Here is a 16430-nt window from a genome sequence, read left to right on the forward strand (position 1 = left end):
CCCATAGAATGCAGCACGCCAGGCCTCCCTGTCCATCACCAACTCCTGGAGTTTACTCAAACTCATGTCCATTGAGTTGGTGATGCCATCCAACTATCTCATCCTCTGTCATCCCCCTCTCCTCCTGCCTTCAATCTTTCCCAGAATCAGGCTTTTTTCAAATGAGTCAGTTCTTCGCATCAAGTGGCCAAAGTATTGGAGTTTCAGCCTCAGCGTCAGTCCTTCCAATGAATATTCAGGACTGATTTCCTTTAGGATGGACTGGTTGGATCTCCTTGCAGTCTAAGGGACTCTCGAGAGTCTTCTCCAACACCACAGTTCAAAAGCACCAGTTCTTTGGCACTCAGCTTTCTTTATAGTCCAACTCTCACATCCATACATGACCACTGGAAAAACCACAGCTTTGACTAGATGGACCTTTGTTGACAAAGTAATGTCTCTGCTTTTTAATATGCTGTCTAGGTTAGTCATAACTTTTCTTCCAAGGAGCAAGCATCTTTTTATTTCATGACTGCAGTCACCATCTGCAGTGATTTTGGAGCCCCCCAAAATAAAGTCTGTCACTGTTTCCATTGTTTCCCCATCTATTTGCCATGAAGTGATGGGACCAGAGGCCATGATCTTAGGTTTCTGAATGTTGAGCTTTAAGCCAACTTTTTCACTCTCCTCTTTCACTTTCATCAAGAGGCTCTTTAGTTCTTCTTTGCTTTCTGCCATACGGGTGGTGTCATCTGCATATCTGAGGTTATTGATATTTCTCCTGGAAATCTTGATTCTAGCTTGTGCTTCTGCCAGCCCAGCGTTTCTCATGATGTACTCTGCATATAAGTTAAATAAGCAGGGTGACAATATACAGCCTTGACGTACTCCTTTCCCAATTTGGAACCAGTCTGTTGTCCCATGTCCAATTCTAACTGTTTCCTGACCTGCACACAGATTTCTCAAGAGGCAGGTCTTGGATGGCTAGTTGCAGGATATTACAAGACTAGAGTTATCCAATGCCTTATCTAACATTGTATAGGGAATTACTGTCCAAGAAAAAGTTACCAAGGAATAAGCAAGGCTCAGAGTTTGTATAAAATAGAGTTCTAAAGCCAGCATCCTACTCTGCTTACAAAATATCCGTATCAGTCACATGGAATGGCTTTCCTCTATTAGATGAGACATAGATGAACTTAACTATTCTTTTCAACTGTGAAATTCTAAGTTTTCATTGAAAGATAAATATATATATATATATATATATATATATATATACGGCTATATAGCCACCTAGGTATCTCTCCTTCACTCCAGAAAGGATTTGAGATAGCCAGTACTAAGTCACTAAAATCAATCAATTGAAATGGTTTATGTAATTCCCTGTGAACTATCAATGATTGCGATCAGTCTTAGCTTATCTCCAGTGTAATTTCATATGCAGATTGGAAGGTAGATAAAGAAATAGAGTAAAATCCTTCAAGCCTCTGGATACTGTTTCTCAAAAACTATAACTATAATTTCTCCCAAGTAAAGTATTATATCTGCAGCAATAATTGTCACAGAGAGAAGTGTCCAGGGAAGATATGTTGAATAATGAAATAACCGCCATCTGTTTAAAGAGGGCTTGGCAGTCTTATCTCATAAAGGGAGCATTTATTTCCTCTGCCAAAAACTGGCCCCAGTGATAAACAACAGACCTAGAAGTACTATGGCTTTACTTCACACATTAGATGCAAACATTTTAGCACTCTTAAGGCTCGTATATACCAAATCCTTCAGTAACACAATGAACTTTAATTCAAGGCCTCATGTTTGTTATCTATGGCTTTATTGTAAGTGTAACTGGCTTAATTAACTGGAGTTTATAGAAGCAGAAGGACATTCCAGGGGGCTCAGTGGTAAATAATCTGCCTGCCAATGCAGGAGACTTAGGAGACACAGATTTGATCCCTGGGTCAGGAAGATCGCCTGAAGAAGGAAATGGCAACCCTCTCCAGTACTCCTGCCTAGAGAATTCCATGGACAAAGGAGTATGGCAGGCTGCAGAACATGGGGTCTCAAAGAGTCAGGCACAGCTGAGGGAATGAGCACATATGAACAGAAAGTAATTCCATCCTTTTCCAACAAAACTCCTTTAAACCTACTCTCTCAACTTATACTACCACTCTTCAACCTCTTAGATCAGGAGTTTCCAACTTCTAGGATCTACTGCCTGATGATCTGAGTGGAGCTGTGTGTGCATGCCTGCTGAGTTGCTTCAGTCATGTCTGGCTCTTTGCGATCCTACAGACTATAGCCTGCGAGGCTTCTCTGTCCATGGGATTCTCCAGGCAAGAATACTGGAGTGGGTTGGTGTGCCTTCCATCAGGGGATCTTCCTGACCCAGGGATGGAACCTGCAAAACCCATCCCTGGTGCCAAAATGTTAGCAACTGCTACCTTAGATGAAATCTCTGCCATCTCTCACAGCTTTTATTGTCAGTTTTAGGTAATAAATTATTTAATTCAGTCTAATAATCGCATGACTTCAAACCACTTTCCTGTTAAATTTTCTCTCCCATCTCAGGTGTACTTGGGATCATGGGACATGGTAAAGTTTCTTAATTTTTCCAGCTATCTCTTTTACTGTTTCTATTCCATGCACCAGGCTGCATCTTGCTACTCCAGAGTTGGAATTTAGAAAAGAACGTGACACAGGGCAGAACAGCTTACTTGACTACTACAGTTGTAACCTGGTCTTGGTGCCAAGTATGGAAGATTCCAAATGAAGAAATTTCTCTGATGTTTTTATAGGTTCCTCTTGGGGATTCATCATCACCTGCGATACCTTAATGCAAGTGATGTTTTCTAAAGCAGGACACTTACGGCTCCATTTTCAGTTTCTGGTTTTCTGTGGTTTATAACCACTGTGGGAATCACCTTGTCTGACACTGCACTTGAATGGAGTTCCTTTCATAATGACCAGTCTGGTTTCCTTCCACTGAGTCTTCAGTTGCTGCCACCCCAAAACTCACATTTGTTACAGTAGTACCAAATTTGGGCATCAGAGCAGCTCTTGCTTTTAGTCCCTTCAGGTGTCAGTCAGTGTATGGCTATTAACAAAACTGACAACATTTTGAGCCTGTCCAGTTCCCCCTGTCCTTCTACTAGCCCTGCCCAAGACTGTACTGTATGGCATGGTAAATCACTTCTCTGTCATCAGGGCTTTGTATTTAATACATTCTGTTTAATAATCATTAGGATGATGAAGACCTTCATTGATGTATTCCTAGTGCTCACGAACCTAGTTGCCATCCATAAATCTTGACTTAGGCATGCACTTCCTGTTTCCAAGCATGTACCCCAGTACTCTGAAATTAACTATAGAATTGTTCCAATGGCATCTTGGTGGTATGGAGTGTCACTGTGAATGCTTCTGTATTATGTTTAATTGATCCCACCCTGTAAGCTGTTTAGTCACTAAGTCATGTCCGACTCCTTGCGACTCCATGGATTATAGCCTGCCAGTCTTCGCTGCCCATGGAATTTTCCAGGCAAGAAGACTGGAATGGATTGCCAATTCCTACTCCAGGGGATCTTCCCAACCAGGGATCGAATCCACATCTCCTGCTTGACAGGTGGATTGTTTACCACTGAGCCCCCTGGGAAGCCCATCCTGAAGATTACCTTACAATAAACTGATTCATTGATTATACAGAGATGCCTGCCTCATTTTTCAGTCTCAAGATACTGTCTCAGTTGGGTGTGCATTTTTCATTTCCTCGGTTCTCAGTCAGGTATCAAGTACTGAGTATCGCATAATGCTAGGAGACAACAGTTCAAACTCTAAGTTCTCTTGAACCCCACCACTTTTACCACAACCTACCAATTCATCTTGAGAAAAAAATCCTCCCCCAATAACTGGGACCCCTGGGAGTTTTTAACTCTAAGCTAGTCTTGGAAGGGCCCCCATACTTTTGAAAGTTTTAACCTCCAGGATCACTATCAAATACCCACTGTGAAGATATGAGAAAAATCTCCATTTGCTTGTATCAAGGGGACAAGAAAAGAAAAAAACGTGAAGTATGTCCAAAGCTCTCTGTTTTCTTAAATGAGGGCTTCTTTTCCCTAAAGGGAAACTATTTTACCTGAACCTAATAAATCTGGAGGAAAAGAAACACCCCAATCCAGCCTCTTCTAGCCTTTGACATGGGGGAAAGGAAATATCCAGTTCAGTCTCACTAAAAGACTGAGACCTGATCATAGCACTGGAGAACACATCTCTGCCCACACAACTTAGTTACACATCAAGAGGGCTTCTGTATGATAACAGGAGATTGCAGCTAAAAACACAGCTAAAAATTGCAAACCTTAAACCCTATTTCAGAAATAGTAAAACTTAGAAACAACAGTGGAGACAAAAGCAACACAATAGAGGAAAACTTAGTCTCTGACACCACAACTACAGTAAACAGGAAATATAATCTCACCTCTAGCTAGAAAAACATAAAATCTCATATAAAAGGCCTGTCTACCTCTTTTCTTTTTATTTAATGCATTTTGTCTGGCTTTCAACAATACGTACAAGGATGATAATAGGCAAAAAAGGAAATACAGCCTGAAGAGTGGGACACAGCATAGGAACCTGACTCAGATATGGTAGAGGTTTGGGGATTTTTAGAACAGGAATTTTAAATAACTATGAATACCATACTAAGGGCTTGTTGTGACTTTGTAAAATTAACATTTATTAAATGCAGCAGAGAGGGCAGATGCAGCTCCTCAAAAAACCACAAGAGAAATTGAAGTAGAGAAGTTTATTACTCACAGGTGCTGGAGAAAGTACACAGAATGATTTGAGGGGGCCACATGGGGAGGTCAAGAAAGGGTGCAGGCAGAGAGAGGGGCAGGACCTGGGGTGCATGCCTCTAGAAGAGTCTGTAGCTGGGGTAATTTGAAGATCCTGGCCAAGGCTGGATTGAATTCAAGCAAACAAACAAAAAAACAGAATTTTGGTGAGCTCCACAGGGGTCTTGTCTAAACCTGAGCAAGGGATAGGCCCACAGAGGTAGGGGAGACTACTGATAAGAAACTCTGTCAGGAACATACAGTTGCTTATAGACCATTATATACAGCATGTGCTTGCATGAGGGAGCTGATGTCAGTTTAAGGTCCCAGTAAGCCACTTTGGCAAACAAAATAAATACCAAGGCAGCAATAGCATAGAGTAGCTTAGCTAAACACTTGACAGGGCTCTAATGGAAAAAATAGACAATATGCAAGAACAGATGGGCAATTTAAGCAGAGAGATGGAAATTCTGTGAAAGAATCAAAAGGAAATGGTAGGAAAAACAAAACACGGTAACAGAAATGAAGAATGCCTTTTATGGACTCATCAGTAGATTGGACATAACTGAGAAGAAAATCAACGAGCTTGAAGTTATTTCAGTAGAGACTTCCAAAACTGAAATGCAATGAGTAAAAAGAAAAAGATGGAATGGAATATTCAAGAACTGTGGAACGATTGCAAAATGGTTGCATGTACATAATGAGAGTACCAAAAGGAGAAGAAAGGAAGAAACAAAAAAATACGTGAAGTTGTATTAATGGGTGAGAATTTTCCAAAATTAATGACAGAGCCAGGAATCTAAGATCTAGGAAGCTCAGACAACACTAAGGTTAAATACCAGAAAACTAGTCCTAGTTACACTATATTCAAACTGTTAATAGATCACAGGCAAAGAGCAAACATTGGAAGAAGGCAGAAGAAAAAGTCACCTTACATACAGAGGAACAAGGATAAGAATTCCATTGGACTTCTTTCAGAAATCACACAAACAAAAAGAGTGGAAAGAAATATTTAGTGTTGAAAGGGAAAAAAGTCCACCTAGAATTCGGTATCCAGCAAAAATTTCTTTTAAAAGTGAAACAGAAATAAAGACTTTCTCAGACAAATAAAAATCCATTGAATTTGTCACCTATCCTGCAAAAAAAAAAGCTAAAATAAATCATACAGAAAGAAGGCAAATGATATAGAAATTTCGATCTACATAAAAGAAGGAAGCACATGATGGAAGACAAAAGTAAAACAAAATCCTTTTTTCTTACTCTTAATTGAAAGTTTGTTTTTTAATTGAAAATGAAAGTTTGTTCAAAAAATAATAGAAACAATTATTTAGTGATTATTGCTTGTGAATAAGTGAAATTAATAACATCATTAACCTAAGGGATGGGCAAGAGGAATTGAGAATTCTTTTTCCTTAGCCACTTGCCTTAGCCATGAAGTGTTATAGTGTTACTTGAAAGAGGTCTTGGATTAGCTGTAAATATATATTGCAAACTCTTTTTTAAAGTGAAAAAGAATAAATAGTAGTATAATTAAAAGGAGAAAACTTACAATAATAAAAATGCTCACTTAAACTAGAGAAAGCATAAAAAGGGTAGAAGATAAAAAAGAAAAGAAATAAAGAACATGAGCAATCAATAGAAAAAAGTAATAAATATTTCAAATATTAATATAAACATTTTACATATTAATATAGATATATAAATAATCACTTTAAACATCAATGATCTAAATACACTAGTTAAGTCAGAGACTTTCAGAGTGGATACAGAAACAACTGTATGTTATTTACAAGAAGCTCACTTTCAATACAAAGCCACAGAGAGATTAAAAGTAAAGAGACAGAAAAAGTTACACCATGCTGCTGCTGCTACTGCTGCTAAATCACTTCAGTAGTGTCCAACTCTGTGCGACCCCATAGATGGCAGCCCACCAGGCTCCCCTGTCCCTGAGATTCTCCAGGCAAGGACACTGGAGTGGGTTGCCATTTCCTTCTCCGATGCACAAAAGTGAAAATTGAAAGTGAAGTAGCTCAGTTGTGTCTGACTCTTAGCGACCCCACAGACTGAAGCCTGCCAGGCTCCTCTGTCCATGGGATTTTCCAGGCAAAAGATTACTGGAGTGGGGTGTCATTGCCTTCTCCATACACCATGCTGCTGCTGCTGCTGCTAAGTCGCTTCAGTCGTGTCCGACTCTGTGCGACCCCATAGACAGCAGCCCACCAGGCTCCCCCGTCCCTGGGATTCTCTAGGCAAGAACACTGGAGTGGGTTGCCATTTCCTTCTCTGGTGCATGAGAGTGAAAAGTGAAAGTGAAGTCGCTCAGTCGTGTCTGACCCTCAGCGACCCCATAGTATGGCAGTCCACCAGGCTCCCCTGTCCCTGGGATTCTCCAGGCCAGAACACTGGAGTGGGTTGCCATTTCCTTCTCCAGTGCATGAAAGTGAAAAGTGAAGTCGCTCAGTCGTGTCCGACTCTTAGCGACCCCATGGACTACAGCCCACCAGGCTCCTCCATCCATGGGATTTTCCAGGCAAGAGTACTGGAGTGGGGTGCCATTGCCTTCTCCATCAAAAGAAAGCTGAAGTAACTAAATTCATTACAAACAAGATTTGAAAGAAAAGGAAATTATCAGGGATAGTGTAGGGCATTACATAATGATAAAGGGGTAAATTCTTTAAGAAGCCATTAACAATCAGTAATGTACATGTGCCTTATAATAGAGCATCAAAAATATGTGATGCAAAAACTGATACATTTGCAAGGAGAAATATATAAGTCCACTATTATATTAGTTGGAAACTTTAACACCCCTCTATTATTAATTGACAGAGCCAGTAGGCAGAAAGTCAGTAAAGACAGTGAACTAACAGCACCATCAGTCAACTGAATCTAATTGGCAGCCAACAGCAGTAGAGTACACATTTCTTCTCAATTCACATAGAACATTCACCAAGATGGATCATGTTTTGGGCCACAAAATATCAAAGTTTGTGCGATGCATGGAAAACAGTACTTAGTGGGAATATATAGCACTGAATGCATAATTGAAGAAAAAACATAGATTTAAGATCAATAATCTAAACTTTTACCTTAGCAAATTGGAAAGAGAAAATAAAATCCAAAGTGGACAGAAGAAATATTTCTTGTGCATATTACATGTGTAAGAATAACCTTTATAGAGAAAATAATTTCAGTTTGAATTTTTACTATGTTTTAAACAAACAAGTTTGAATTTTGCATCATCCATTAAGAATCTCAATAACATAAAAATTATTAAATCTCTGTTAATTGATGAGCTCAATTTGCTCATCTATATTAGAGACAATATAACCTATTTCACGTGTTTATTTTAAGGACAAAATGAAAGAATTCTTGAAAAACACTTAGCACATTAACATTCAAAATCGTAGGTGTGGTCTTCATCACCACTTCATCATCACCATTACCCCTACAGTCACTATCACCACCACCACCCTCATCACCATATCCTCATCATTACAATTAAATGCACATTGATAGACAATATTGAACATTTGAATGTACAGGAATAAATGAAACCTGGTAAGATAGATAGACAAATTTTGGAATCTATAAGAGAAGCTTCCTCTTTGCTAGGTACCATTGGGAAAATTACAGAGGGGAAGGGTTTGGTGGTGTTCTTCTTCATGATTTTTCCTCCTAGCCCTTTTTACTGTACAGTCTCTTGATGAAGTGGGATGAGAGATAAGGTTCAGAAAAACCTGGAGTTTACAGGTGTAACCTGTTACTCATGCCCTCTAGGAGTTTTGGGTGCTTAATGGCCCTTTTTTTGGTACAAGTGAATCTAGGGGCCCCTCAGTAATCCCCAGTGAGAGTCTCCCATCTGTGGCTCCATAATAGGTTGATGTTTCTTGAGTTGATTGCCTACTGCTCTCCACATGGTCCATGACTCTATTATCTCATCTCTGTAAGAGCCACATCATTCCTTCAAGCAGTCCTCATGGGCAGGGTCTCTATGAAGTGACCAAATTCCCCACCCTTCTACTGAGTTCAGATGTGTTCACAGGAAATATAAATTTTTTTGTTCAGCTACACTCTGGGACATGCATTTGAGTAAGCTCCAGGAGTTGGTGATGGACAGGGAAGCCTGGTGTGCTGTGGTTCATGGGGTCACAAAGAGTTGGACACGTTTGAGCAACTGAACTGAAATGAACTAGGAAATTTAAGCTGTTCCCAGAGCAGCACTATCTCTTAGCTCTGCAGCCACAGGCTCCTCCAGACAGCTACTTGGAGACAGATGTCACTATCTTCCAATGTTTAGATGAGACAGAACACAGTACTCTGACAATAGACTCTCTAAAGAAGCCCTCTCTACCAGTACACTCTCTCTTTTTTTTTTTTACATTCTCATCAGTCATATTTCTTTCTATATACTCTGGAAGTGGTGACTGTCTATGGTATACTGGACCAAATTTGGTATCAACCTTTAGCAAATCATGCGTAGATGTTTTGGCTCCACTATTAAGAATGTGTGAGCACTGAACAGCATTTGTCTTAACTCTGGGGCTTTATCCAGAATGAAGACAAAAGATAATTTCCATTTTAATGTCCTGTTTCATTTGGATATAGAAATCCATCAATATGCTCAACAAAACTTAGAAGTATAGATGGCAGTTGTGTTATTTGCATATATAGTAATTTAATGCACTGTTTCTATTTTTAGAAACATTGACTTTAGGCTTTTTTTTTTTTTTTGCTTTTCTTTTTTTGGCCATGCCCTGTGAGAGCACTTCATGGGAAATAGATGGGGAAATAGTGGAAATAGTGTCAGACTTTATTTTTGGGGGCTCCAAAATCACAGAAGATGGTGATTGCAGCCATGAAACTAAAAGACGCTTACTCCTTGAAAGGAAAGTTATGACCAACCTAGACAGCATATTCAAACACAGAGACATTACTTTGCCAACAAGTTCTGTCTAGTCAAGGCTATAGTTTTTCCTGTGGTCATGTATGGATGTGAGAGTTGGACTGTGAAGAAAGCTGAGTGCTGAAGAATTGATGCTTTTGAACTGTGGTGTAGGAGAAGACTCTTGAGAGTCCCTTGGACTGCAAGGAGATCCAACCAGTCCTTTCTAAAAGAGATCAGCCCTGGGTGTTCTTTGGAAGGAATGATGCTAAAGCTGAAACTCCAATACTTTGGCCACCTCATGCGAAGAATTGACTCATTGGAAAAGACTCTGATGCTGGGAGGGATTGGGGCAGGAGGAGAAGGGGACGACAGAGGATGAGATGGCTGGATGGCATCACCGACTCAATGGACATGAGTTTGGGTAAACTCCAGGAGTTGGTGATGTACAGGGAGGCCTGGCATGCTGTGGTTCATGGGGTTGCAAAGAGTCGGACACAACTGAGCGACTGAACTGAACTGAACTGAACTGAGGCATATGGGATCTTAGTTTCCCCATCAAGGATTGAACCCTATCCCCTGGAGTGGGAGTGTGGAGCCTTAACCGCTGGACCACCAGGGAAGTCCTTTGTTCTCTTATTTATGTCATGTTCTTTGTGCTGTTGTTTAATTGCTACATTGTGTCTGATTCTTTTGCAACCCTATGGACTGTAGCCCACCAGCCTCCTCTGTCCCTGGGATTTCCCAGGCAAGAATACTGGAGTGTGTTTCCATTTCCTCTTCCAGGGGATCTTCCTGACTCAGGGATCAAACTTGTATCTTCCGCATCGGTAGGTGAATTCTTTATCAATGGGCCACCAGAGAAGTTTTTGTGTTAAATTAAAAGCTCTTTAAGGGTACACCCAAGCCACATAGGAGAAGGCAATGGCAACCCACTCAAGTACTCTTGCCTGGAAAATCCCATGGGCGGAGGAGCCTGGTAGGCTGCAGTCCATGGGGTTGCGAAGAGTCGGACATGACTGAGTGACTTCACTTTCACTTTTCACTTTCATGCATTGGAAAAGGAAATGGCAACCCACTGCAGTGTTCTTGCCTGGAGAATCCCAGGGACAAGAGAGTCTGGTGGGCTGCTGCCTATGGGGTCGCACAGAGTTGGACACAACTGAAGTGACTTAGCAGCAGCAAGCCACATAACTGATAATAGAGTTGGAGAAGGCAATTCAAATGTGAAGACCTTTCCCCTGTGGTAAATTCTCAAGGAAAAAGTCCTTCTCTAATACCTCCAGTGTGGGTTGGGTGGGGTCTCTCTAATATTTTAAATTTTCCTAGACTCTATTTTCTAATGTCTAGGGTTACAGAAAACTTCTATGCACATCTAATATCTTCCAAAAATTTACATTCTTAAAAGAGCAATAGTAAAAAAAAAGAGAGAGAGAGAGAGAACTGAAGGATTCATCACCTTCATTGAAAACTAAAAACCTCAAAGTTGAATTAACTTTAAAAAAAGCTTTATTCTCTTCTCATTTGCATTCTAAAATTTGAACCTATTAAAACACCAGTGGTATAAATACATTAGAAGCTAGGTTGCCAATTAACATCTTTTTGGCTGTGTGGAGATAACCAAGCATAGAAAAAGTTAAACAAGTTTGACTTTAATGTAATTATGTTGGAGACAAATTGAATCAGATATTTATCAGATTTCCCTGAGGATCCTCTGAAGCAGCAGCATTAATATTGTTTTCCTAAATATTCACCAGAGCCAAGTCTTTGATGGATATAAACAAAGGCACTCACTTGCTAAGCTTTTGAACCCAGTTTCTTCTGCATATTCTCACTCTCTGCAAGCATAAATGCCCTTTACTAGCAATGGTGCCATTTGACTTAAGTGCATTGGCTGTTGAGTCTACACGACTAGCTAGTATTGAGACTGCAGTACAGTAACTGCCTGTCTGATTGCTCAGAGAATCCTCTAACGATCCTAGCGAGGTGAGAAAAATAGGAACGTAATGGCAAGTCTGCACAAGGGTGTTAGAGAAATATGTCATCAGGTTAAGAAGAGCCTTTAGCAATACAGGTGAAAGGCTTTGCTCCAATCCATTTTCCTACTTACACTGCCTTACAGCCCATCAGAATGGTTTTCTTCACTTAGACATCTGGACGGGAGTGCTTGAATCATAAAAATTTGTGACCATTTTGTATCCAAGGATTTTGTATGTGTTAGCATTCACATAGAGTAAATAAGTTTGCAATGAAAGGAAAAGAAATAGAAAAGCTTGACACACGGACTGAACAATTTATGTCATGGTACTGGTTCTCATCTACTCTCCAGATCATTCAAGTTTCTGAAATTTAGTGCTACATCATCATTTGCATGTTTTCAAGTTCAACTCCAACTGCAGTGGGTCCTAAATTGTCTATAATAGATTCTTCCCGGGAGCAAGATTTTATTCACTTTTTGAAATGTCTCCTAAATATATTATGGACCATCTCATCCCCCTTTTATTCTGCATTAAGGTTTCAAATAAAAACATGATAAATGTGCTTGATTCAGTGTTGCAGTTCACAGATATCTTACACCGAGTTGTTGGGGAGTATGGATGAATAGCACTGACCTCTCATCCATTTATTGTGCTTCAATATATGGGACACAACAAGATGCTACATTGCCCTTGCCTTTCTAAAAATAAACCAGAGAAGGAAAGTGGAGAGGAAAATGGCACATCTGCTCATTTCCAAGGTCATGTTTCAGAAGTATGTAAAATTTCAATTTTTTGTTTTTATTCACTTTTCAGATTATTTTGAAGTCTTTTCAGGAAAGGAAATGATTTTTTTTAAATGTGCTTGAGTCTCTACTATAGATTGATGCATGCAGCTAAGTGGAAGAAACACTAAGGGTAAGAAGCGCTGATTAAGGAGTTATGAATAGCTTCACCTTTATGTCCAGTGATGCCATTGACCACTCATAGCTCCAGGCATTAGTTGCCATGACACTTCGTGTTATGTGTGCACTTCAGTTTTTGAGGAAGTGGGGTGCTGTATGACCAATTTTCCCGCTTTCAGGGAGAAAGAGAAACTGTAAATTATTACACCAAGATGTACCCATTTCTTTCAGAAGCAGAAACAAACTTTAGTACAATTTTCCTTGGTTCACAAGGTACCTGAAATATATTTCTGCTAAAGGGTGTTTTAAGTTTATACTTATTACATCTGTCTGTCTGCTATACTACAGTTTCAGGAAGTCCAAGAAAGTCCTAGGATACTCAAGCAACAGTAAAAAAAAAAAGTCTTTTTTTAAAAAATCCTTTCTCACTTCCTCCATTCCTTATTCCCACTTTCCAATGGAATAGCAGCTGTGTTTACCCTGATGCATTTCAATAAGATATAACAGATGTTGGAGACCTATGTTAATAATAATCAAAAAGACATAGCTATCCAGAATTTTTGTTCTCCAGTTACAATTTTCTTTAACCATTTATAATTCAAGGATCCAAAGTAAAAAGGAAGCATAATTCTCAACAAGGTGGGTTGCTTATGCCTTGCCAAAACAGATAGAAATTCTTTAGGTTTCCTTGGGAGAGGAGAAACAGTACTTTAGGTGTGGCAGATTAATGTATATGTATTTCCTATTCTTTCAAAAGGTAAGTAATCGAGTTAGCAAATACATAGGTTCATGACAAACAGGAGATGTTTACCCTTAAATCTTTAAGGCTGCTTCAGCCATATGCTAAAGATTTGTGTTGAGGTCTGAGAAAGGAACTTGGCCTGGAAGCAACTGTCATTGTTAATGAGCTGTAATTGTGTGCCTGGCTAAATCCCCTTATGCTGTCCTAAAAACAGAGCCAAAGGATCTTTTGGTACCAACTCAACCCTCTATTTGTTCACAGAAGAGATGAAAAAAAACTAACATTTAGGGAATCCTTTGTTGTTGTTTAGTCGATAAGTCGTGTCTGACTCTTTGGTGTCCCATGGACTATAGACCATCCGGCTCCTCTGCCCATGGGATGGATTCTCCAGGCAAGAATATTGGAGTGGATTGCCGTTTTGCATTGTCATTTCCTCCTCCAGAGGAATCTTTCTGATCTAGGGATCAAATCCGCATCTGCTGAATCTCCCGCATTGGGAGGCAGATTCTTTGCCATTGCATCACCTGGGAAGTTCTGATTGGATCCTTACTAAGTTCCAACATGAAATTAGCATGATATCTATTTTACTTCATTTTATTCTTGTTTAAATCCGTGCCAGATCCTGGGAGGGCTTTAGAAACTTGTCCAAAATCCTGGAAAAATGTCTGGTTGTCTAATTGCTAAACTTACTAATGCCCCTTCCCCTTTGCTGAAAGATGCCCGTATCATATTATCTTTTTAGGAATCACCACAAGAGGAGCTCCCATTGAGTGTGATGTTCAGGCACATCTGTATGAAGCCAGGCCTGCATATTTCTGTGTCATTTCAATATTGATTTACTCAGACTTTGAGGAGGTCAGACATTTATAGAAATATCCCAGTGTTCATTGTTAGCATCTTTCTTCCTTTTTTAAAGAAATAGTAGTGCTATTCATGCATTTGCTGTTTCACTCCAATATTCATATAATTTTTTACTTTTCTGAAAACTTGAACTAAACAAATTCTTTCAAATGAAGTATTCTCAAAGATTTGGCATACATGGTAATTTTAAGACTTGGTCATATTTGTGGTTGTATTTAGGTTTGACATAATTATATTCTGAGAAATCTAAAATGAATTCAAATAGCCTCCAAAACCTGAATCTTTCATAAGCTTTTACATTTTCCAAATATAGATAAAACACTGCTACATAACTAGAGGAACTTATAGTACCAACATAGAGTCATAGAGTCATGAATGCATGAGCTTACATTAAGGAAATTCTTGTCTTCCATACAAATCAGAAATATGAACGTTAGTCTGCTTCAAGTGCTCACAGCTGGAAAGTACATGTGTTTTGGTTTATTTGCTTCTTATCAAAAGTTTCTCAGTCCAGATGTTCAGTGACTGCAACATCTTTTTTGCACTCTGCATCCATCCTGGACTATCCCACCAGAAGCAAAGAGAACTTAGGCTTTCTTGGAATCCATAGACACAGTTGGGTTTCTTATTAATAACGAATGTCTTATCCATCCAGTCCTTCTTATTTAAAGCCTTACTTTTTAGGTTTGAGAAGAGAAAAGTATCTTCCCTACTCTTTGACTTGACAACAAACAATTCAGTCTGAATATGTACATGATGACGGGAACATATCAAATACACTTTGTGGTTGTAGTAGAAGAGTAGTATCTTACATAGTTCAGGATAGCAAATTCAATTCCTCCTGTGAAACAGATGGAAATGATCTATGTAATCCATTTAGCCTTTTTGGCCTTACTTGAAGAGAGTTAACAGCTCTCTGTTTTGTTTTTCCACTATGTCTCCTTTGCAGTTTCCAAAACTGCTTCAGAGCTTCCAATGCCAATGCTTCCCACCCAGTTCTTGAAATTTTACCAATTATTTACGATCCTATGTAAACACCAACTCCTCAGTGAAACCTCCCCTAATTTTAACCACCTAAAAACCACAAAAATACTATTCTTACTTCCTATAGAATTTTCACATCACTCAGAGCATTTAATATTCTGCCAGGTTTTACAGTCATCTCTATTCCTATATATCTCTTTCAGTAGAATTAAGTTTCTTTTGGATGGACTTTGGACATGTCCATCATTCTATTCCCATTATATAGTATATTTCCAGGAAGAGTGTTTCACACATAGCATTTAAGAGTTATAGGTTTGGTTTTGCTTTTAGTGGAATTAAACCCAAAGAGAATACAGACCATCAGGCAAGAGGTTTCCATAACCATTATTTGGACTTGGAAGTCTGAACCTCCATTTCCTCAGCTGCAATCATAGCTTTTCATTTCTTTTTCTAATCTTCTACCTACACAGAGAGCAGCAGGCACCATGGGGTCTCACCTCATCAGCACTAATTGAGTCTTCGCTGGATTTCAGGGTACACATGATTAGGATACTAACCCTGCACAGAGCCGAGGCAACTCGTAATTTTACTCTAGATGAGATCCAGGAGAGAAGGTCACAGCAAAGTGATTAGTAGAAGGAGACTCTCCTGGTCCATTCAGAAAGGCTTGAGTGAAGGAGGTGTCAAAAAAAGCCCGCTGATCATAAAAAGCCTCTGACTTCTACATCCCTCTTTTGTTTGAATGAAATCTCTAGGATTCAGTTGTGATGCCCTTTCCATTCTTCTCTGATTTAATGTTCTTTATTCTATCGTCAGAATGTGAGAAACACAAGAGAACCAATCCAGTGATATCTTCCTTAATAATACAGAGAAAAATGTGTCGTGTACATTATATGCCTCGTGGCATTTATTTAAAGGTGGCTGAAGCTTCTGACTGAACTGTAGCCACATTCTAATGCTCATCTAACACAGAAATTGCCTAATGAGTGCATTGAAATTTTTAATAAAAGGATAAAATAACAATACTTTCAGAATGATACTTTAAAAAGTAATAATCTATATTTTTAGTTAAAGAAATCACTCATGCTCACTTAAACCCTTCTTAGGAATACATATTCTGAGTTCTGAAAGTTACAGATATTCCAATCCACTCAATACAAAAAATATGTGGGATTTCGCAGACTCTAAATCAAAACACTTGCAAGCAAAGAATTCATTTTAAACATTTTCCTCCTGCTTTAAAGTTTCTGCACAAAAATCAACCTTGAT

At 39.2% G+C, this 16430-nt stretch overlaps 1 long non-coding RNA gene across 2 annotated transcripts; it reads right to left on the reverse strand.

Annotated features, from left to right (window-relative positions):
* Positions 1-14635: 14635 nt before the first annotated feature.
* LOC112449130 (uncharacterized) lies at positions 14636-15993 on the reverse strand. 2 transcript variants are annotated; one of them, XR_003037625.2, is made up of 2 exons: positions 15719-15993; positions 14636-15018 (listed from the first exon to the last, which is right to left on the reverse strand). It is a non-coding gene; the product is annotated as an uncharacterized lncRNA (long non-coding RNA). The 2 variants fall into 2 exon arrangements; XR_009496728.1 differs by having other exon boundaries at positions 15659-15993.
* Positions 15994-16430: the final 437 nt, after the last annotated feature.

This window comes from Bos taurus, chromosome 12 (genome assembly GCF_002263795.3).
Source record: "Bos taurus isolate L1 Dominette 01449 registration number 42190680 breed Hereford chromosome 12, ARS-UCD2.0, whole genome shotgun sequence".
NCBI classification, from domain to species: domain Eukaryota; kingdom Metazoa; phylum Chordata; class Mammalia; order Artiodactyla; family Bovidae; genus Bos; species Bos taurus.